The 22,321-nt window shown below is 45.1% G+C and overlaps 1 protein-coding gene across 2 annotated transcripts in view; it reads right to left on the bottom strand.

The window, feature by feature from the left end:
* The window catches only part of LOC147702156 (proton channel OTOP2-like), a 502,417-nt gene that overhangs the window by 310,006 nt on the left and 170,090 nt on the right, over window positions 1–22,321 (bottom strand). Inside the window, exon 1 of one of the 2 annotated variants that reach the window (XM_086930801.1) lies at window positions 10,946–11,413. The exons of the other annotated variant lie outside the window; for it this stretch is intronic. The gene's annotated coding sequence lies outside the window, so the exon portion shown is untranslated. Of the gene's footprint in view, window positions 1–10,945; window positions 11,414–22,321 lie in introns of those variants that run through there. 2 annotated transcript variants of the gene reach the window in all.

Genomic DNA, 22,321 nt, shown 5'->3' on the forward strand with positions numbered 1-22,321 from the left:
TAATTATTGACACACAGCGCCACTCACTACAAATCTTCAAAAAAAGGAGATCAACTCCTCATTTCCTTTTGACTATATCTTTCAATCACTTCAATATTTAATGGATGCCCTTCTGAAGCCTTTTGAGGAGCATAACGAAACTTGAGGGGGCCCCCTGCAAAGTGCATGGAGGGGGTCCCTATGCTCCAGACCCAGGCAGGAGCTTCCAGCAGCCAACCGTGCACAGTGCCTGAGGGGGTCCCCTGGATCTCGGGGGCCCCGCACTGGAGGGACTATAGGGGCTCTGAGCCTATAGTTTTTGAACAAATTTATTTTAAAAGTATGCTTTAAAATACACTATTTGACCATTCCTCCCAAATTCCCTAGACGTTTGCTCGCTCGCTAAAATTCAGAGCAAGAATTATGCCCCATCACCACTTTCAAAAATATTCACTTGCCACTGCTTATTTTACAAATCATAATGCTGCTTAAAGGTGAAATAAAACTGAGAGTAGGAGAGATTAAATGGATATATTTTCTTACTACTTGCTCAGTGTCTGTAAGCAAACGTTAACAAATCAGCTATTACGGGGTGTGTCCAAGATGGCGACCAGATAGGACTTGTGAGCCGGTCTCTCCTTCTCAGGCCATCCTGCCCCGTGTTAGCCCCCTGCAAAAACAACAATTGATGGACGGAATGTTGCACAATGGCAGAACATTCACCCCAGTCACAGATCTGGGTTTAAAACAATCGTTATTTTGCTCACCAGACCACCCCAGTACAGACATGGCCATATGCAAATCAGTCTTGACCCTGTGCCTCATGGGAACGGTCCAGCCCGAACTGCCAAGCCATGTCTTTCCTGGACCGGAACCAAGCATCCTAGAACCGGTTTCTAGCTATCAGCCGTCATCAGCCAGGATAGCTTGATTCCAGTGGCCTGGAGAGCACGGGACTCACGTCTGAGCATACCCGTCCCACTCGGGGTGACAAATGCAAAAACAACAAATGAACTGTCTGAACTGGGGTGGTGTGGAGTGCAAACAAACAATGGATTTAGGCCCAGATCTCTGTACTGGGGTGAATGTATGACATTGTTCTGCATTGAGTCCATCAACTGTTGTTTTTGCATTTGTCACCCCGAGTGGGATGGGTATGCTCAGACGTGAGTCCCATGCTCTCCACACCACTGGAGTCAAGCTATCCTGGCTGTATCATCATGTACTATCATTGTTCTGTATTCTGTCCATCAACTGTTGTTTCCGTGTTAGCCCCGTGTTGGCCCCCAGCTTGTGTAGCACCTGGGTGCCAAAAAGGGATCGGAGATGGAGTTGAGGGGTAAGCGGCCCCTCTGGAAGATTTACCAGTTCTGAGTGCAGCCAGAGACAACTGGGTGTTGGCCTCCGCCAGAGACATGCTGATCAGGCCTGGTCGCCGTAGTGGCCCTTTTGGAGAAGAGCAGAGTGGAGGCTGTGTGCTGGCATGCGCTGGCGTTGGGCTGGAGCTTGCTGCTCTCAGCTCCCATTGGTAGAATCGCCCAGCAAGACAGCAGGCGGTGCAGAGTTGTGGAATCGGCGGCGGAGGGGAGACCACCCGTCCTTGGATCTGGAGCAGTCGTACCCATCCGAGGAGACTGCAGAGGATCCGGGCTGTCCCGTAGCCTGGTGGGCTCCTATAATCTGCACCTACAGACACAAGAGTGTGCGCCGGATGCTCCCCTCCAACGCTTTGAGCAGCTGACGCAGAGGGAAGGTGAGAGCGGACCGCGTGGGAGAAGGTGGAAGCAACGATCGTCAGCGAAGGAAGCTGAAGGCCTAACTTAGTGAGCTGCCCTTAGTTTCGGCAAATGCCTACATCTGGACTGGTGAGAATGTGGGCCCTCTGGAATATTGGTCAGCGGGGTCTGCTTCCTGCAAAGAGCATCGTGAGAGAAACAAGAGACCCTCCGCCGAGGAGACTGGACTGCTGTTGGCCCCGGAGGAATCGGCTGCAGAGACGCGCAGACAGGGGGCCCCGGGAGAGTTCGCTGGAGACGGTCGGTCTCATTCACCCCAGAAACAGTGAGTGTTGGAGGCGTGTGGAGGGATTTGGACCTAGAGAGGAGGCCCTTTAGCGGAGGGGGAGCCGGGTGGGCTGGGCCTCGGCGGCGTCCTAGTTGAGGGCTAGAGAGTGCATGCTTCCCCTCCCCTCAATCCTTGTAGCCGTGGGGGGCCGAGACAGCACTGACCGGTACCTCACACGTGAAGGAAGGGCCAAAAAACATCGAAGATAGAATGGGCTAGACTCAAGCTGCTCGAGAGGGGATTCTAAGCTTTTCTGCATGCAGTGCCCACCCTGGGGAGCCCCCGAGCAACACCACAAGATTACACAAGCGCTCAAATCTCCCAGATAGAATCTAAGGGACCATCCGGGAGTGAAGCCACCTATACAAATCAGCAACCAGCATTGCCCCTGGAAACCCTGCAATCGACTCTGAAGGAGCAGGAGCTGACATCAGAGGCCCGGTGAGCGCTCACATGGCTCTGACCTCAGTGAGTTGACGTCCTCCAGACACAGCCTGAGGATCGGGCACTTCAAACTTTAGTCTGACCATTAGGGATAATAACTTGGGCCACATAATCTGCAGAGCCCCCAGAAGGGCACCAGCTGATAGAGCAAATCCACTCTGCCCACACTATAGGCCTTCACAAACCTCCCACATCAGAACGGATGGCAACGGCATGGAATAAGAAGGGGGTCACCATCAAAGATGTGCTCGTAAAGCAGTCGACCCACTCTACGGACTGGTCTGAGCCGCCCTGCCTCCCCCTCTGGAGAAGATGTGGAGGCCCCGATTACCTGCCCTTACTTGGAGTCGCTTTTTTCAGCCCTTAGAGAGGACCTTCTCACAGTAAAAAGAGACTTAACGCAAGAACTGCAAGTAGTTCACAAGGAGATCACTGATATTGGAGACAGGGTGGATGCAATAGAAGGAAAGAAACCTGCTGGGATGAAAAAATATAACAACTCCAGCAGGAGATAATTAGGCTCTTGGAACAGCAAATTGACCTGCAAATGCATGCTGAAGACCTGGAGAACCGACCCCGCAGGAATAACATACAAATCAGGAGAGCGCAACGAAATGTGGAAGGAGAAGACAGAGCGGCTTACGTAGCAGCACTCTTCGCCCAAATACTGGGAGACATGCCAGCCGGGGAAATCCGTCTCAATAGAACACACAGAGCTGGAGGCGGGGTAACGAATTCCTCACGTCCACTAGACATCCTGACGTGCGTCCACAGCTGCCCCCTCAAAGAGAGGATACTGAGAGAAGCCTGTGCATCCTCATTTGTGGTCTTCCAGGGACATACACTGCACCTCTTCCAGGACTTAGCTGCATCACCCTCCAGAAGAGAAGAGAGTTCTGCCCTACCATGGCTTTCCTGAGGGATCAAGGGGTAGCGTACTCTTTGGGACACCCCTTCAGATTGATCTACAGATGGCAGGACACACTACATCAGGTACAATCGCTGAAGGCGGCAAGCGAGTTTCTTCAAATAGATCTTCAAGGGGGTAGCCAACTGAACATTCACAGGTCGCCACAAAAGATCGACTGACGACAGGATGAGGAGGAGAGTCCCCACATCATGGAAGGGTGCCAGACCTGACCCAGCGGTGATAGCCTCTGACAGGAAAGCCCTGATCGCAAAGCTGGCTGAGGACAATACAGCAGAGGAACCTGCTTAGAGACTAGCACCTTGCTTCTATTTTAGCAATTCTGGGGGTGGGCTATCACGGCTGGGGTAGGAGGCAACCGGGTACTTCTTGAAGGATCGGCTACGCATCCATCTAAGACTATCCCACCAGGTGGGTACAGGAGACATCTTGCTCCTCCCTGCCATTGGGAATTTGTGAGTTCATTTTTTGGGGTGTGGTTTTTTTAGGGGGAGGGCGCAGGGTTCCAGCCATGATAGCTCATACCACAATTCGCTGTAGTTCTATGGCTCGATGGGGTAAAGAAAGGAGGATGACAGAATCTAGTGATTTCCCCCGAGATACACCTTCATCCACCTCATTATCCCTATCCCCATGGCTAACTTGAAGATACCTGCCCTCAATGTTAAAGGCCTAAATAACACTGTCAAGAGAAAGGCAATTCTGTCTTATTTAGAACATTCCCAGGCAGATGTGTGCCTCTTACAAGAGACCCATCTCCAACCTAGAGACAAATACAGACTTAAATCTAAATTCTTTCCCCAGCAGTTTTCTCCTACCAGATGCGTAAGGCTGCAGGAGTGGCGATCTTGCTTTCCCAAATATTTTGAGGGAAGGTGGGTGCCAAGATAGCAGAGATAAAGGGCTGACTGCTGAGCTACCAAATTCAATTAGGACTCCACTCACTGGTATTGGCCTCCATATACGCCCCAAATGAGGGTCAAGATACCTTCATTAACAGGGCAGTAGCTGAGGTGCTAACGGTGCAGGACCGCTGGGTTCTCATAGGGGGAGACTTAAACATTGTGCCTAATAACGATATGGACCAATCGGCTCACAGACAGGGAGCACTCGGGCTTTCAGTCCTGGGAAGGTGCTATGGCTACAGGAGATGGGACTCAGAGACCTCTGGAGGGGCTCATACCCAAACTCTCTAGACTATACATCCTATTCTCATGCGAACAAGTTGTACGCCAGTTTGGATAACTTTTTGGGATCCTGAGAGGTCCAGCAAAACATCCTAACGATTGATATAGAGCCCCAATCACTATCTGATCACTCCACGGTGGTGCTTAACCTCTCCCTCCCATCCTCGGACCAAGCTCCTTGTACGTGGCGACTCAGAGAAACTCTCTTACGCAGACCGGAGGTGATCACGCAGCTTTAGAAAGACATAGATGACTATATTGCACTAAATGATACACCAGAGGTCTATCTGCCTATACTCTGGGACGCTATGAAAGCTGTCCTAAAGGGGAAATAATCTCAATAGCCTCTGCAAACAATAAGCTGCGGCGATAGAAGAGAACACAGCTTCAGCAGCAGGTGAAGGAGCTGGAACAGATACTTCACCGCACCGGGCAACCTAGGATTTTTTGACAGCTTGAAGGACCCAGAAAACAGTTAGCCTGTCTGGATCTCGACAGTGCAGATTATTCAACTTTGAGGATGAGGCACTCCTTCTATGTGGAGAGTAACAAAAGTGGACAGATGCTCACGAACATTCTCAGGAGGGTACGTCAGGCGAATGTGGTCAAGACTCTGAGGGCCCAGGATGGAAAGGTAATTGAGGAGGATGAGGCCATAGCAGCCCACTTTGGAGCCTTTTATCAGGAGCTATACTCTGCGCAGAATATAATTGGAGGAGGCAAAGGTTGAGAGTTTAACTGACACACAAGCTACAGACTTAGAGAAACCGATTAGGATTGAGGAAGTCATTTCTGCAATCTCTAAGTTACAAACGCATTAGGCTCCGGGGCCAGGTGGCTTTCCAGCAACGTTTTATAAATTGCTCTGCTGTAAAATAGCCTCCCTCTTCACAAGAGTTTTCAATTCTATATTGTAAGCGGACTCTCTTCCCCTGTCTAAGAAGGAGGTGGTAATAATAGTTATAGCGAAGCAGAGCAAGGACAAACAAGAATGCACTTCGTATTGCCCGATCTTGCTCTTAAATATAGATTCTAAGCTCTTCACTGGAATATCGGCTGCTTGGCTGGTGCCCCTACTCCCAGGATTGATTGAACCCAAGCAGGCCGGCTTTACACTGCAAACATAATGTTCTGACAATACCAAGAGAATACTACATTTGATAGACAAGGCTGCCCGATCGTTGCAGGAGAGGATGCTGTTCTCGATCGATACCGGAAAAGCATTCCACTGAGGGCACTGGCCACACCTCATTGAAGTGCTGAAACATTTCGGTAATAAAGAACGCTTTTGTTCTTGGATCCTTAGTAACTACGGCTCTCCGATCGCGTCTATTTGAGTGAATGGCACAGCGTCCAAATGCTTTCTGATAGACAGGGAGATACAAAAGGGGGGTCCACTTTCCCATCTATTGTTTGCTCTATACATGGAGCCGTTTGCACAAAGAGTTAGATCTTCAGGGATAATCACGGGCATACGATCGGTGGGGAGGAGCACCTGATCTTACTCTAGAGCAGAGTTTTTCAATCTGTGGGGCGTGCCCCCCTAGGCGGGGCGCAACACCATCTCAGGGGGGGGGGCGCACACTCCACTGTAATCTGACCTTCGTGCCCATACTTTTGTCTTGCTGACTCTCCCAGGAGGGGGTTCATTCATAGTGCTAAAATGCTTCAGCTGCAGTGGGAGGCAGGATGTCTGCTCTGCTAAAACTGAAACTGTTCCTTCGCTTTCCATATCCTAGCAGAGGAGACCACTTGCTTCCCACTACAGCTGAAGCATTTCAGATCTATGAATTAACCCCCTCCTTGGAGAGTTAGCTCTGTCCCAGAGAGGAGACAAAGTTACCAGGGACATTTTAAAGCATGGGAAAGGTGGGCTCTGGCCGAGGGCCCAAGCCTTTCAAGGAAGGGTGGGAGGGCGACGGTGACATGAAAGAGCCAGCTCTGTTCAGAGTCTTGCCCTCATGACCTTGACATTTTTTTAAACACAATGTTGTAAATAGCGTTTTCCGATCACAGACATTTTGCAGACAAAATGTGTTTATGCATCATGCAACATCCATATAAAAAGTATATTTTAGATCAATACAGGACCTCACATTTGAGAAATGAGAGGGTGTGACAGAGATTATGTGCAGTAATGTTAGTGAACTGCTGTTGTTACATACTGAAAACACACATCACTATCCCTGAATATCAGATGTACACACATTTAGTATTTGACCAAAGAAGGCATGAAAGAGCTGAGACTGGATCATAAAATCAAAGCTGGTCCGAACTGGGGCCCCCAAAGTACATTTGGCTCAGGGCCCCCAAAATCCTTAAAACGTCCCTGAAAGTTTCTCTTAAAATTACACAGGCAGGCGCGCAAAATGTCAACCAGCCATGTGCTCTTTAAACAGCCTGCAAATTGCTTGTCTTGACACTAAATAGTATGTATTCAGGGCCGGCTTTAGCGCTGGTGGCGCCTGGTGCGAGAATCATTTTTGGTGCGCCCGCACCCCATGACTGCCTCCTCTGATTCTTTCACTACCACCAGGCATATGTGCCATTCATAAGCAATTGCTCAACATAGGCCGCACCTGTTGCACTGCCCTAAAGCCGGCCCTGTATTTATTCATTTGTAATGTGACTTTTGTTCCTTTAATCCCTTTTATTATCAGTCCTGGATCATTCAGGCAGCTCAAGAAAACAATTAAAAGTTCTTTCTATTTATATTTGCTGTTCAAAGTATGCACAGACAAGTGCTGAAAATACAGCTTTAGGTGACTGCTTATTTTTATACCATCTGTGACATCCAAATAATGAGCTGTCAAACCTAATCATAAGACTGGAACTTTATTGAGGGATGAGAACATTATTTCCTTCCACCACCCTGACCCCTGGTTACTGCCATAATAGCAATAGTTTAACACATTTGAAACCATACACTGCCGTCAAAAACATGCTGAGTTATTTCAAGTGTCTGGGATTGCACCTTTCATTCAGATAACTCGCTCCTTTTTCTCGCCCTTCACTTTCACCCTTCACCATCACCCTGCACTCACACTGATCCTGATACACTTACACCATTCACCTACTTATCCTCCACTCACAGTGATCACTCTGCACTCACGGAGATCACAATGCGGTCACACTGATCACAATGCACTCACACCATTCACACACTTACCCTCCATTCACAGTGATCACTCTGCACTCACAATGCACTTGGGCTGTTCACCCTGTACCTCACCCTGCAGTCACACAAGCACACTACTTAACCTGCACTCGTGACACTTCACTCACCTGTCCCCCTCACTGCTCAGTCTGCAATCTCACTCAAATAAGCCCACCACTAACCATGCATTCATTCGTCCCACTCTGCACTAACATGTGCACCCAAATTTATATGGTCACCTCACTCACCCCTGTACACAAGTATGGGCATGTCCTGCCCCCTCAAGGTTTTCCTCCTTAATTACAAAAGGAGACATCTAAATGCACTGCAATCCAGCCTTCCAGGGGCCCCTTAATAGACACAGTTCGTTTTTGCCCTGATTGCCTGGAATAATTCCTAAACAGATTATTGCAAATACTGTTTTGTTTAATTTCTTTTTAATGTGATTGATGTGAGTTAGTCTGTTACTATTTGCAGAGAAATGTGTTTGTTTCATGCAACAACCATAAAAAAGTTAACTATAAAAAAGTTAGATCCAAGCGGGTCCTCACATATGAGAAATTGGAGGATATAACAGATATTATTCACTGTAAAATTAGTGAGCTGCTGTTTTGTTACAATAGTGAAAACACATCACTATTTCTGAATATTAGATGTAAATGCTTTTAGAATTTCGACCACAGCGCCTGTGCAGCGTTAGTAGCCTGGCTAACGGGGGTATGGCAGAGCTGAAAGTAAACCATCTAAACTCAAATCTGTACTGAACAGGGGCCCCCAAAATAGTTTTGGCCCAGGGCACACAAAATCCCTAACATGTCCATACCATCACAAAGTCTGTCAGACAACATTGCTCTGAAGTAAAATATACATCATTAATTTATTATTAGTTTTATTTTTTATTCATACGCCAGACGAGTCCTAAAACCCCATTGATTCAGGCAAGCAACTTATCCTACCACTAAGGAATTCTCAATTAGGTGTTCATTCAGCGCCCTCCCTGCAGACTTTCAACTGTCTTCGGATTCATAACTGGTTGGTGGGCAATTATCCCATTATAATGCTGCCTAAGACGTTTGTTAATTATTTCTAGAGAAGATTTGCTTCTCGTGTATCAGCTCTGGGCTAGGGAGTGCTCGAAAAATCTGACAACACTGTATCCGTTACAGGCCCTGTCTTGGCTGAAAATGTCTGCAGAACATTAAGCTTTGGGAGAAACTGCTATCAAAACTCTCTTGCCTTTCAGCTCGTCCTATTTATGTGAGATTGGGTTCTCGGCACCTGCAATATTAAAGGCTAAGTACCGTTCAAGACTGGATGTGGAGCACAACCTGAGGATGGCAGTAGCAAAAATCCATCCACAGATTGACCATCTCTGAAAAAAAGGCACACCTGTCACATTTATGTTGGTGGTGTTATTATCAATTTATTTAAAGAGTTTTACATAGTGCTGGCTAGACAAGGAGGTATCAGAGCGCTTTACATGAGAATCAACAATGTAACAGAAAAAGTTCAACCATTACACAATAAATCCCAAAAAATAGGCAATACAATTAGGAGAGGAGAGAAAGGAGAGAGAAAAGTAGTGGAGGGGGCAGGGGAGGTGAGAGAGGGAGGATAAGGGAAGAGACAATGAGGAGAGACGAAAAGAAGTCTGTCTAAAGACCGACTGGGTAGGTGAAGACCAAGGAGGGAGTCCACTGCCCATCTCACCTATAGCTAAACCAGGTAGCTCCAGCGGGCATCAGACAAAAAAAAGTTCAGTCTCAATACATTGAGAGAGGGGAGAAGGAGAGACATCAATAGAGGGAGGATGCGGTAGGAGATGAACAGGAGGGACGAAAGGAAGTGCAACAATGTGGTTTAACAGTATAACAAAAAAAGATCAACAATTACACATTACATTAAACCATCAGCAATACAGTAGGAGAGAAGAGGAAGGAGAGAGAAAAGAAGTGGGGGGTAGGTGAGAACGTGAGAATAAGGGAAGAGACAACCGTAGAGACGAGAGGAAGTCTAGTAAAAACAAGAGTGCACATTTTATCTTGGAAAGTGGTGTTTTGAGCTGTGTAATAAGCCTCTGTCATTTCACCACACCCACTCACAAACCTGCAGTTTACTAAACACTCTTATTTTATTGAACATTATTTGCTGAATATACCCGGAATATGCGTGTGGGGGTCAATTCCAGAAATTTCCGTCAGGTGGTGGGGGGGCCCCAACATCTAAAAAAATTCAGCTGGGGGGGCTCAGCCTACAAAAGTTTGAAGTCCTCTGCTCTAGACCGATGATGTAATAGTAGCTTTACAGAACCCGGGGAGCACTCTCCCAGCTTTCTTGGAAGTAGTGCAAGCTTTTGGACTGGTCTCGGGCTTTCGCACCAACCTCACTAAGTCCCAGACTCTGAACCTGACAACAACAACACGCACTAGAGAACGGTTAACCCGAACTTTCTCTATACTCTGGGCATTGGGCCCGGTGGCATACTTAGGCATCCAACTCGCCCCTCGATACGAGAGACTGCCTCCAATACCTACCAAGAACTACTCGGAAAAGGGCAGGCAGACCTAGCGCAATGGCAGCGTTACCCACTCTCATGGCTAGGCAGGATAGCTGCATTGAAGATGACGATCCTTCCTAGAATTCTTTACAAATTTAAAACCTTGCTGGTCCTGCCTCCGCAGGGCGCACTTGAGAATATGCAAAAAGTCCTCCAAAACTTTGTCTGGGCACGTTATTTCATTTTACTGAAAGCTCACTTTGGCTGAATGTTGACGCCAATCTGGCACACTTTTCTATCATTGTGCACTATGAAGCAATTTCTGCAGTATAATTACAATAATAAAACAAATTTAGACCCCCAAAAAATCAGGCATTACAATCTATAATTAAATCTTGGCTGTGACACATGCTTTTCTACATATGGTATTAAGGATTATTTCCCACACAAAATGAGCAGGTGGATTGCACATTTCATTCCAAGTTAAAAAGGAAACCTTTTCCACATTACAGCTAAATTAACATCAGCACAAAAATGCAAAAAACCTATTGCTCCACATATACTAATATTATTGTCCTTTTACACGTAGAAAACAAAATTTTTTACATCTTTCCAACCTTTGCCAGAGTAAAATCATTGCTTTACTTATAGGCACAAGTCAGAGCAGCCAGAGTTGGAAACAGTATTACCTTATTTCAAGTCCTCTGGAGCCGGAAGGAGGCGTGCCTCAAGGTGCTGGCTTGGAGACAGGCACAACTGGCAAGGTACGGGTTCAGGGTACGGCAAGCAGGTACAGACCTTGTGAATGAAGTAAGAGTGCCTGCCGCCTGTGCTTCAGGCCTGTGGGGTTTGTTGGCCACTTCACACAATCACACACAGAGCTAATTGGGGATGCGCTACAGACTGACTTACTGCAGTCGAGCCCTCACCTCACCTTAGCACCGGAGGCTCTGTCTGGCTTAAAGATGGCAAACAGTGCTAGGTAAGGCCTCTACGGATGAAAGGTACCCACAGGCACCAACTGGGCCTCAAAGTTTGAGCTAGCAGTGTGTGAAAGCAGTCTGCAGGCGAGGTGTCTAGGTACTGGCAGGCCTGGACTCCAGCCTCCGGCAGGTCATTGGAGCAATGGGCGGGTCTCCACCGGACAGCAGGCAGCGGGCGTCAGGCAGGCTGCAGTTTCATCCTGGTTTTACCTGCGTCGGCTGCCTTCGCTTTAACGGTGTCTCCACAGCCCTGGGAGTATCGCACGATGAGAGGCTGGGTCAGGGGGTGCAGTGAGCTGAGGAATGCACTACAGGGATCTGTCTTTGACCTCGTGGTCAAATGTTAGAATCCCAGTGGGTAAACTCAGCCTTTCATCTAACTGAGATCGATAAAAATGAGTGCCATTGATTTACCTACCAATAAATACCTGGTATCAGAGTGCTAGTATACCCTTCAGGGGAAACGTGCGCTTTATACACACATATGCTATGTTTTGATCTGGAGACCTCTGCCTGGGCTGTGTTCAGGGGGATAAGGAGTGAGCCTCTGTGACTCGATCTGGTGTGGAGGAGAGAAAGTTCTCACTGTGTGTGACGGGGTGAGTTATTATTTTAGGGCTCGCTGCACACTTCCCCACAGCGAGGAGGGTGTGTTATTGAGCTGTTCCGCAGCCCTCAAGGCCTCTCTATGAAGGAGAGAGCCAGGCAGGCACATTTCATGGTGTTGCTCTTGCTTAGACGGACTCGTCATTCTTCTATACATGCCCAGCCCCTCTTAATGGTAACCCAACCCAAGCACCAGAAATTGCTTTCATTTTTGGAGCCCCATCTCCCTAGTCTGGCCGAGCCTTGGACAAATAAACCCAACCTGATAGTGCCCTACAAAGTCAAACAACAAATAAATTGGCCCATGAAAAAAGCTGACCCATAGCCAGCACTGGTCAGCGGCATTTTAATCCTCGGTCAAAAGGTCGATAAAACAATGTTTGGACATGCACAGTCCTGTTGACAAAAGGTTAGGCTTGGCAGAGATTCTCAAGCATAATAAGAGGTCACTTAACGGCTAAGCAGCCACATGAAATATGCTAACCCAATTTAAAGCTTCATATTCAACATTTTTTGTACTTGTTTTTCATCTATGAGACTTGTGTCAGGATTGAGAGTACAAATACCCACATTTATATAGTATTAACTAGTAGCATCATTCCCGCCTTGTAAAACAAGGGTTGAAGCTTGCATTTTCAACAAACCAATACTTTTACTTATGTACCCTAACAAGCAGCTAGGGATATGTGCAAAAGAGTCAAGGTATAGTAAAGGAATCGTGTGTTGTACTGATAAGCAGTTAGTAACAATAGATTTATGTAAGTAACTGAGTTGCTGGTTGACTGGGATATGACCCTTGTGCAGCAACCACAATCCTTGTCAGGGTAAAGCACACCCTAAACTAACTTGTGCTCAACTCTCTGGTAGCGTGGCACAGAGAAGTCAGGCTTAACTTAGAGGCAATGTGTAAAGTATTTGTGCAACACTTGAACCCCTCCCAGGGACAAGTCCCCCCCTCCTTCTTAGCGCCTTGCTCAACTGTGTACCTTTCTCCATCAGTCATTCAAGTAACAACATGGTATGGTGCATAGAAAGGACGCAGTTTATTAAAATATGGTTTATACATTTATCAACCTTTGGTTATTATTCATACACTAGACACGCAATTGATGCACGGAATGCCGAACAAATCAAAACATTCACCCCCAGTCAAGAAATCTGGGTTAAATCCATCATTCTTTTGCTCACCATGCCACGCCAGTTTAGACCTGGCCGTATGCAAATCAGTCTTGACCCTGTGCCTCATGGGAACAGTTCAGCCACTGGAGTCAAGCTATCCTGGTTGATGGGGGCTGAAAGCCCGAAACCGGTCCTAGGATGCTTGTTTCCAGTCCAGGGGGGACCTGGCTTGGATGTTCGGGCTGGACTGTACCCATTGGGTGCAGGGTCAAGACTGATTTGCATATGGCTGGGTCCAAACTGGAATGGCATGGTGAGAAAAAAAACAATGGATTTAGGCCCAGATCTCTGTACTGGGGTGAATGTATGACATTGTTCTGCATTCTGTCCATCACTTGTTCTTTTTGTACTATTCATACACTTCCATGTGATCATTAGCATCATGCATTGTTTCCCCAGTTTGTCCTTAGTCCTTTTATGACAGCACTCATCTTTGCTTGAGGTGCCCCTTCAAGCAAGCATCCGTGTTGTGCGGCATCAGGCTTCCCTTACTTCCAAGGTTTGTGGGCATCTGTCCAAAACTTGTTCTTTTTGCATTTGTCACCCCGAGTGGGACGGGTATGCTCAGACGTGAGTCCTGTGCTCTCCATGCCACTGAAGTCAAGCTATCCTGGCTGATGAGGGCTGAAAGCCCAAACCGGTCCTAGGATGCTTGTTTCCAGACCAGGGAGAACCTGGCCTGGCAGTTCGGGCTGGACTGTTCCCATTGTGCTCAGGGTCAAGACTGAGTTGCATATGGCTGGGTCCAAACTGAAATGGCATGGTGAGCAAAAAAAGATGGATTTAGGCCCAGATCTCTGTACTGGGGTGAATGTATGACATTGTTTTGCATTCTGTCCATCACTTGTTCTTTTTGTACTATTCATACACTTCCATGTGATCATTAGCATCATGCATTGTTTCCCCAGTTTGCCCTTAGTCCTTTTATGACAGCACTCATCTTTGCTCGAGGTGCCCCTTCAAGCAAGCCTCCGTGTTGTGCGGCATCAGGCTTCCCTTACTTTCAAGGTTTGTGGGCATCTGTTAGGACCATCCCGGCTTGCACCTGCCATTTCGCTTGTCCTGGACCCTCGCCTGCTCCTTAGTGCCCTGCCGTGTGGCATCCCAAGGACCCTGTGCGAGCATCTCGTCCACTCTGTCTTTAGCTGTTGCTGTCATCCACTCACTCTGTGTCCTTGCCATAACGCCTCCAAAGGACACTGTGTGAGCAGCTCATCTACCTCTAGTAATTTTCTCTTTTGGATCTTTTCTGGGTCTCATCCACTCCCCCTTCCTTTTGACCTCATGGGTGAAACGCCCGCTTTCTATTGGCGTGGGTGGGTGGGATTCCGATTAGATCGGGGGTTCAGTGCCACAAGGAGAGACCTGTGCCCCCTTTTGAACTCCCCCAGCCACTTGCCCTCCCTTGCCCGGATTAGGCGGCTCACGGCTAGCTTGGCGGCGATCAATCTGTTCACCCCCTTTGCTTTCTTGTGCGGAGGGGGGGAGGGTTCCCGCCTCTGGCGTCCTTTGACACGGGCCCCTAACAGATCCAGCTTCACTTTCCCGGCCCATAATTCAACCCCTCCCTGGGGCAAGTTCCTCCCCCCTTCTTAGTGCCCTGCCCAACTGCATACCTTTCCCCATCAATCATTCCACTGACGACATGGTATTGTGTATATAAATGCTGCAGTTTATTAAAGCATGGTTTATACATTTCTCAACTTTTGGTTGCTATTCATACACATCAATAGTAATTCCCCCTTTTGGATATTTTTCTGGGTCTCTTCCACCACGCTGCCTACAGTTTAATTATTGGAGGCAGCATCCCCCTATGCTGTGCTTTACTGTGGAAATAAAGGAGGGGATTTTCTGGCAGTGCTTCTTGGCCGTTATTGAAACACAGGCTGCCCATGAGGAAGGGCAGACAAGCCTGAAACGCGTAGGGCCGTGGGAAAGTATGTATGATGTTACAATGCGATCATTTAGATTGCGGTACATTACATCGCAGTTTTTACAATGCATGTTGTTACAACGACTTGCGCTGAACTTAGGAATAGTATGATTTTGTATTCCAACTCCAGCCTACGTACAGTAGGGAAGGTATTGGAATAGTAAATGACACTATTCCTTAGTCTAGAGCGCCCTCCAGTGCAAGTCATTGTAACGACTTGCGTTGTAAAACCAGGGGTCTAAATGTACTGCAGTGTTTTGACCGCGTTGTTAAGGTTGTTTCCCGCGAGAAAGGAAAGGACTGTGTGCCTTGTGAAACTGCTTGAACTTGTGAGCATATGACTTTCTGCGAGTGCACATCCAATGAGAGGCAACTCTTTCTTGTATTTAATGTGGCCTGTCCGGCCACGGGCAAGCACCACACCAGGATCTGAGTGGGACCGGTGCTGTTTACTTGAACGGTGTGAATGGAGCAGGACGTGCTTTTGGTATTGTGCGAACTGTATTACGAGACCCTTGAGTTTCCCCTTGAATAACTTTGTCATGTTTCATTGACAGCGGCAACCCACTTGGGTTGTATTTTCACTACCAGTCCCATAATGCTTTGTATTGCCATGGAATGCTTTACTGTGGAAATAAAAGAGGGGTTTACTGGCAGTGCTTCATTGGCCGTTATTGAAACACAGGTGGCCCATAAGGAAGGTTGGACAAGCCCGAAACGCGTCAGGCAGCGGGAAAGGAAGGAGCTGTGTAACTGGTGAAACTGCTTGTACTTGTGTGCATATGCCTCTCTGCGAGTGCACGTCCAACGAACGGCAACTCTTTCTTGTGTGTGTATATATATATATATATATATATACACGGTGATTAATTTGTCTGACATTGCACTAAATAAAGCGGAGTGTCAGATATTGTCTCTGGGTCTCTCTTTCAGTCCCGAAAGTAATTTTAACTACTCAGAAACCCGAATGGATGTGTTCCGTTTTATTCGGAAGTTAAAGTTGAAAAAATTTCATAAAACAAAAGGGAATAAGGAAAGTGACAAAACTCCTCAATATGCCACTAGTCCACCTCTAATTTCAGCTGGTGATGTGAATCTATTCTTTGACTTACAACAACTCCAGGAAGAACAAACTGTACCCACTGATGCCTTGGGGTTAGAAGGTATGGATTTTGGTTGTACTATCAAAACCCCATTTAAACCTAAATCAGTTTTTTTGCCTATTATGATGCATGACAGCTTAGACCGTTTTCATGAACTTGTTGCCTCGGATTTGAAGGATTTGTACAGAGTTACTAATCAGTGTAGCACCAAGATGAATGGTAAACAAAGGTGCTACATAGAACTAATGAAGAAACTACAGGCCAATGAGGAGCTTGTTATAAAACATTCTGACAAGGGGGGCAATATTGTCCTTTGGCCTAGACTTATGTACATGGACGAGGCTTATAGCCAACTTAATGATGTTGCATGCTACAAAGGTAGTAATCTTCAAATTATGAAGTCATCGTGGTTGGACTATTATGGCAAATTATTGGCATGGAAAAGTAGTGGTTTAATCAGCAATGATGAATACCTATTTCTGTACAATGAATATCCAGCTGTGCCATCAATTTACTTTCTTCCTAAGGGGCACAAGAGTATGATAAAACCACCAGGCAGGCCCATAATATCGGGTATAGGTAGTTTAACAGAGAACACCTCCAAATATGTGGACTTTTTTTTACAAGAATGGGTGCTCAAACTTCCATCTTATGTTAGAGACACCTCTGATTTCTTGAGAAAAATCAGCGACAAAAACTGGTCTGATGACCTTATCCTAATTACCATGGATGTTACATCCCTTTATACTTCCATTAGTCACAAGGATGGAATCAGAGCGATTGAATATTACCTCAATCGTAGACCTGCATGTTTTTCCCTCCACAATAAGATGCTGGTAGAAATGGTTAAAGTATGTTTAGAACACAACTACTTTTCTTTTGACAACACCATTTTTCAACAAATAAGGGGGGTAGCTATGGGGGCCTGCTTCTCCCCCAGCTATGCCTGCCTGCATATGGGCTGGTGGGAGGAGCAGGTCTTGAAAAGGGAATATGAAAACATCTTGAAGACACATGTCCCTTTATGGCTGAGGTACATTGACGACCTCTTCATCTTATGGAGGGGGTCTGAGGAAAGAGCCAGGGAGTTCATACAAAAGTTAAATGACAATCTTTTGAACTTGCAATTTACTGCGAATATGAGCAAAACCTCTGTAGTCTTTCTAGATGTGGAAGTGTATGTTAGCAACAACAATTTATGCACTAGACTCCATCGTAAGCCTACGGCTGGGAACTCTGTTCTCCATGCCTCCAGCCATCACCCCCAGCACTTGATCAACAGCATCCCCTATGGGGAAATGCTGCGGATCAAACGCATCTGTAGTGACAATAAAGAATGTAAACTGGCTCAGGAAAGTTGTACGGAGCGGTTCCTTCAAAGAGGATACAAACCCGCGATCATTGAGAAGGCTATCAGGAAAACTGAATCTTTGAGTCGTGATAACATCTTAGCCCCAAAAAACCCTGTCATGGCCGATGATTCTAACAATAAATTGCGAGTCATCATAACCTATAACAAACAGCAAGCGGCCATTAGAAAGATTTTCAGGAGACACTGGGATCTGTTATTGAAGGATCCTGTCATAGGCAATGATTTGCTTAGAGACAATCCTACCCCTCTGATAACTTTTCGGAAAGCCAGATCCATGGGAAATTGTCTAGATAAATGCAATCCTGAAATTAGACCCCCCTCCAACTGGCTGTCCAAGCAAAAAGGTTTTTTCAAATGTTTGCAATGTAAAGCCTGCAAACATGCGAATAATGTGAAGGAATACAGTGTTCCATTCTGGTCTAATCCAGTTAAAATCAAGCGACGTATTACGTGCAAAACGGAATACGTTGTGTATGTGTTAGAATGTCCCTGCGCATTGCGCTACGTTGGCAGTACTAAATTGCCCGTGCACATGAGGATCCTGCAACATCTCAGGGCCATTAATAACAAGGATCAAGCATATCCTGTAGCACGGCATTTTCAAGCCAAGCATGATAGCAATAATACTCTGCTTCAGTACTTTGCCATAGACTGCATACCTCCTTCTCGCAAGGGTGGCAACAGGGACAGTGCCTTGAGAGTGCTGGAAACCAGGTATATTTTGGAACTTAATTCCAAAGTCCCAAATGGTCTTAACACCACGGAGGACTTATATACCTGTATATAAACCTATTATTCAACTCTGCTGTGTCTGGATTTTACACTGTTTCCTACATGTTTGATGGGCATTGCATGATTTGATTTATTTCAAACACATTGGTTTGGAAAAATATTATGCTTATTACTCTAACATGTTTCTGAATCTCCAAAGATGCCCCTTTTTAAATGTCTCTCGAAAATATACATCTGCGCTATAATATGAATTTGAGTATTTACTCATTTTAATTTCACGATACACATTGTTGGTTATCTCTATTATTTTAATAGAGTCTTTAGGGTTTTCCTATTCTATATCCTTTGTTTCACTGTTTCACAAATATGTTATCACTTTATTTTTCGCCTATACAGTTCAGGCAGCTGATAACATCGATCTATACATCCTAGGACCCTTTTGCCTTGTTTAAAGTGTTTGCCCACTTGGGCTATATTAATGTAAACAGCATATTTAAGACTGCGCTTGGAGTTTGATACATATATATAGTTGCTAACCATCGATTTGGTTATGTATCGATAATTTTATGAGGGGGGCTCCTTATAGCATTGGGGAGTCGTCCTTTTAAATATGTCTTTATTTATTTAGATATGTGTATATATATATATTTTTTTCTACTGAGACTTATATGTATATTTTTGTACCAATATATAGATGTATATTCATGAAATCACTTGTAAATACGCTTGATTTTAATTGTACATTCTATCAATATTATTGTACATATGTATTCCATTAGCAGTCGAATCTATATGTATTGTGTTCGTTGCATAGTCTGTTTTTCAGTTTTATTGTGCAATGTAACAGCTGTTTACAATTACTGGTCACTGGTCACTTTAAATACGGCTTGGGTCCATGAGTAACGCGTCATGTGATCAAGGTCCAGGTCGGACCGAAACGCGTCATGGCGGCATACTGATGCGAGGCGAATTTTCTCTAAATAAATATTGAAAAGCACGAAGGATTGGGTCCGCGCTTGTCTATCTGAGTCCTGTTTGCTGAGTGGATTCCTAAGATAGAGTACTGGAATATATATATATATATATATTTTTTTTTAACAAAAGAGGCGGCACAATCAGGATATCTTCTTAAGCCTTTTTAATCAAGACTTCACCCCACCAACGCGTTTCGGCCACAACTGGCCTTGCTCACGGTTGGTTAGTCCCTCTATTGTGTTGTTATTTATACCAACCCATAGTTAGCCATTTAGGAGGCATTATGGGATATGTAGTTTCATTGCTTTTCAGTGACAAACAAAATAATTAAAAGAAAGAAAGACTTTGCGTGCTTTTAAGTTACTGCACTTTGGTGACTAGTAGTTCACTATGGCTACATAATATAAACCAATTCTGGGTTTAGTACCCCATTCTTTCATTAATGTCTCTTATTACTCAGTCATTGTTTCCAAGTTAAGGTTATAGTACCCAATGTCATTACGAGAACATTATTTATTCCAGATGGATATGCAGATCCTCTCCAAAGTTCATCCCTTTCGGGTGTTTTGTTCTAAGTCTGACTATCATGCGTGACTCCATTTGTCGCAATCTTCGAACCACATCACCACCTCTCTCCATTTTGTCCAATACTTTTGCCCCATAGAAATGCATTTGTCTCAAGTCTCCGTTTTGGCATGTACTCATATGTTTAGCGGTGGCATATTGCATATTGGAGTTTTTTACCGCTCGGATGTGTTCCAAGATTTGTTTTTTCAACATGCAGGTTGTGCACCCCACATACTTCATTCCGCATTTGCATTCAATAACGTATACAACGTTTTTTGAGGTACATGAGATTTGTTGTTCAATTCTCATTAACTTCCCATCTGGTTCCTCAATCACTTTCATACTCTTGCCAATTTTACAAGCTTTGCACGAATTACACGGTTGAAACCCTTTCCATTGCATTTCCAGCCAATTTTGTTTCGGTTTTTCTTGAAAGTAGCTCTTGACCAACAAATCTTTGAGAGAAGTATTCTTTTTGTATGTTATTAATGGTGCTTTACCGATGGTAGTGCCAATGTCAGGGTCCCCTGACAGTAGATGCCAATATTTTTTCATTATGCGGGCAATATTTCCACTCTCTTTGCTGAAAGTCATTATGAGTCTAGGAGGTGTGTGGGTTTCCGTTTTTTTGGGCTGTTCCATTAATGTTTGAGTTCGTGTTTTCAAGTCAATTTTTCTTTTGCATAGCCTCTTGCTCTGAATCTGCATTTACTCTCTTGTATAACTTTCTCTGCATCCTCTGGTACCGAACAATTTCTCTTGAGGCGTGTGAATTCTCCATACGGTATGCTTCGTAGAAGGGGTGTGGGATGAAAACTCGTTCCATGGAGCACACTATTCATTGCTGTTTTTTTGCGAAATAGAGTGGATTCAAGCTTATCATTGCACACATATATTTTAGTGTCCAAGAAGTCTATTTCCTGTGTGCTCGTGTTGCATGTGAACTGTAGTCCCACTTCATTCTCATTTAGTTTGTTAAAATAGGTTTGAAATTGATCGTCCTTACCATGCCAAATAATAAACAGGTCGTCGATATAACGGACCCATAATATTATCCGTTCCAGATCTTGTTGGTTTTCTTCATTCCACGCTATAGTCTTCTCCCACCACCCCATTGTGATGTTAGCATAGTTGGGTGATAGAGAAATGCCCATGGCGGTACCACAGATTTGTCTGAATAATTGTTTGTCAAAAAGAAACACATTATTCCTCAAGCATAGATCAATCATCTTGATTAGCATTTTGGAGTGGTCCAGATATATGATGTTACGCTGTTTGAGATAATACTCACATGCTTGCATTCCGATCTCATGACGGATTGAAGTGTAGAGTGAGACTACATCAATGGTGACTAGCAAATATTCTGAGTTCCAGTTCACATTCATCAGTATTCTCAAAAATTCACCAGTGTCTTTGATATACGAGGGAAGACTTTGGGCAATAGGGGCTAGATATTTGTCAACATAGTTGGAGATGTTTTCATATAATGATCCACACGAGGAGACAATTGGTCTTCCTGGAGGGTGATTTAAAGTCTTGTGAATCTTTGGGAGAAAATATATACAGGGTGTTATTGGATGGTCAATGGTTAAATATTTTCTTTCTTCTTCATCTATTAAACCTTTTGTATACCAGATTTCCAGGTGCTCTTGTAATTCTCTCTTCATATTCACATATGGGTTGATTTCCAATTTTTGGTAGTTATTTTCTTGATTTAGTTGTCTCATCGCCTCACATATGTAGTCTGATGTCCTCATAAGCACAATATTGCCCCCCTTGTCCGCTGGTTTTATGGTGACTTTATCATTGTTCATCAGTGTTTTGATGGCTGCACGTTCAGTTTTTGAAAGATTTTCACGTGTCTTGTTTCTCACTTTGGAAAGACTGTCCAGTTCCTTTACTATTGCCTCTGAGAAAAGATCTATTTTGTTACCTGGTGATAATATCGGATAGTACCTTGATTTTCTCTTTAATCCGGTAACTGGTCTTTCATCTGTTGGGATATTTAGCTCCTCTAACAGTTCCGCATCTGATATAGAAGTGCCGTCCAGGTCAAATAGTGATTCGAAACTATTTCTCAAGTCTGGTATGTCTGCAATGGTATTAAACAGAACATTATCTGTGTTCTCTTCCACAGTATTAGCAGGCTCGGTTTGTTTTCCAGCGTGTACCTTTGCTAATTTCAACTTCCTGATATATTTATAAAAGTCTATTCGTGTTTCTGTGTAGTCAAAGTGAGCTTCAGGACAGAATGACAATCCTTTATTTAAAACACGTTTTTCTATTTCTGTTAATTGGTGGTCTGAAAGATTTACTATTAGGTTGGCCTCGGATTGCGATTGCGGAGGGGGTACTGGCGTTTTTCTCTGTTTGGCCCTGCGGGTTTTTCTGGTGCTGGTGCGGGGGTTGTCTGATTTTGTGACCCCCTGCCTCTTCCTCTGTATCTTTGGTTGGGGTATGGTCGCCTTCCCCTTCCTCTTCCCCTTCCTCCGCCTCTTGCAATGCTCTTTTCCAAATTGACCAATTCGACCTCCTCTAAAACAGACCAGTTTTTTGACTGGTAGGTACTCCGTGTTGAGCCATCATCACTGATGCTGGATTCACTTGCACTTGAT

Source organism: Lissotriton vulgaris, chromosome 7, assembly GCF_964263255.1.
Source record: "Lissotriton vulgaris chromosome 7, aLisVul1.2, whole genome shotgun sequence".
NCBI classification, from domain to species: domain Eukaryota; kingdom Metazoa; phylum Chordata; class Amphibia; order Caudata; family Salamandridae; genus Lissotriton; species Lissotriton vulgaris.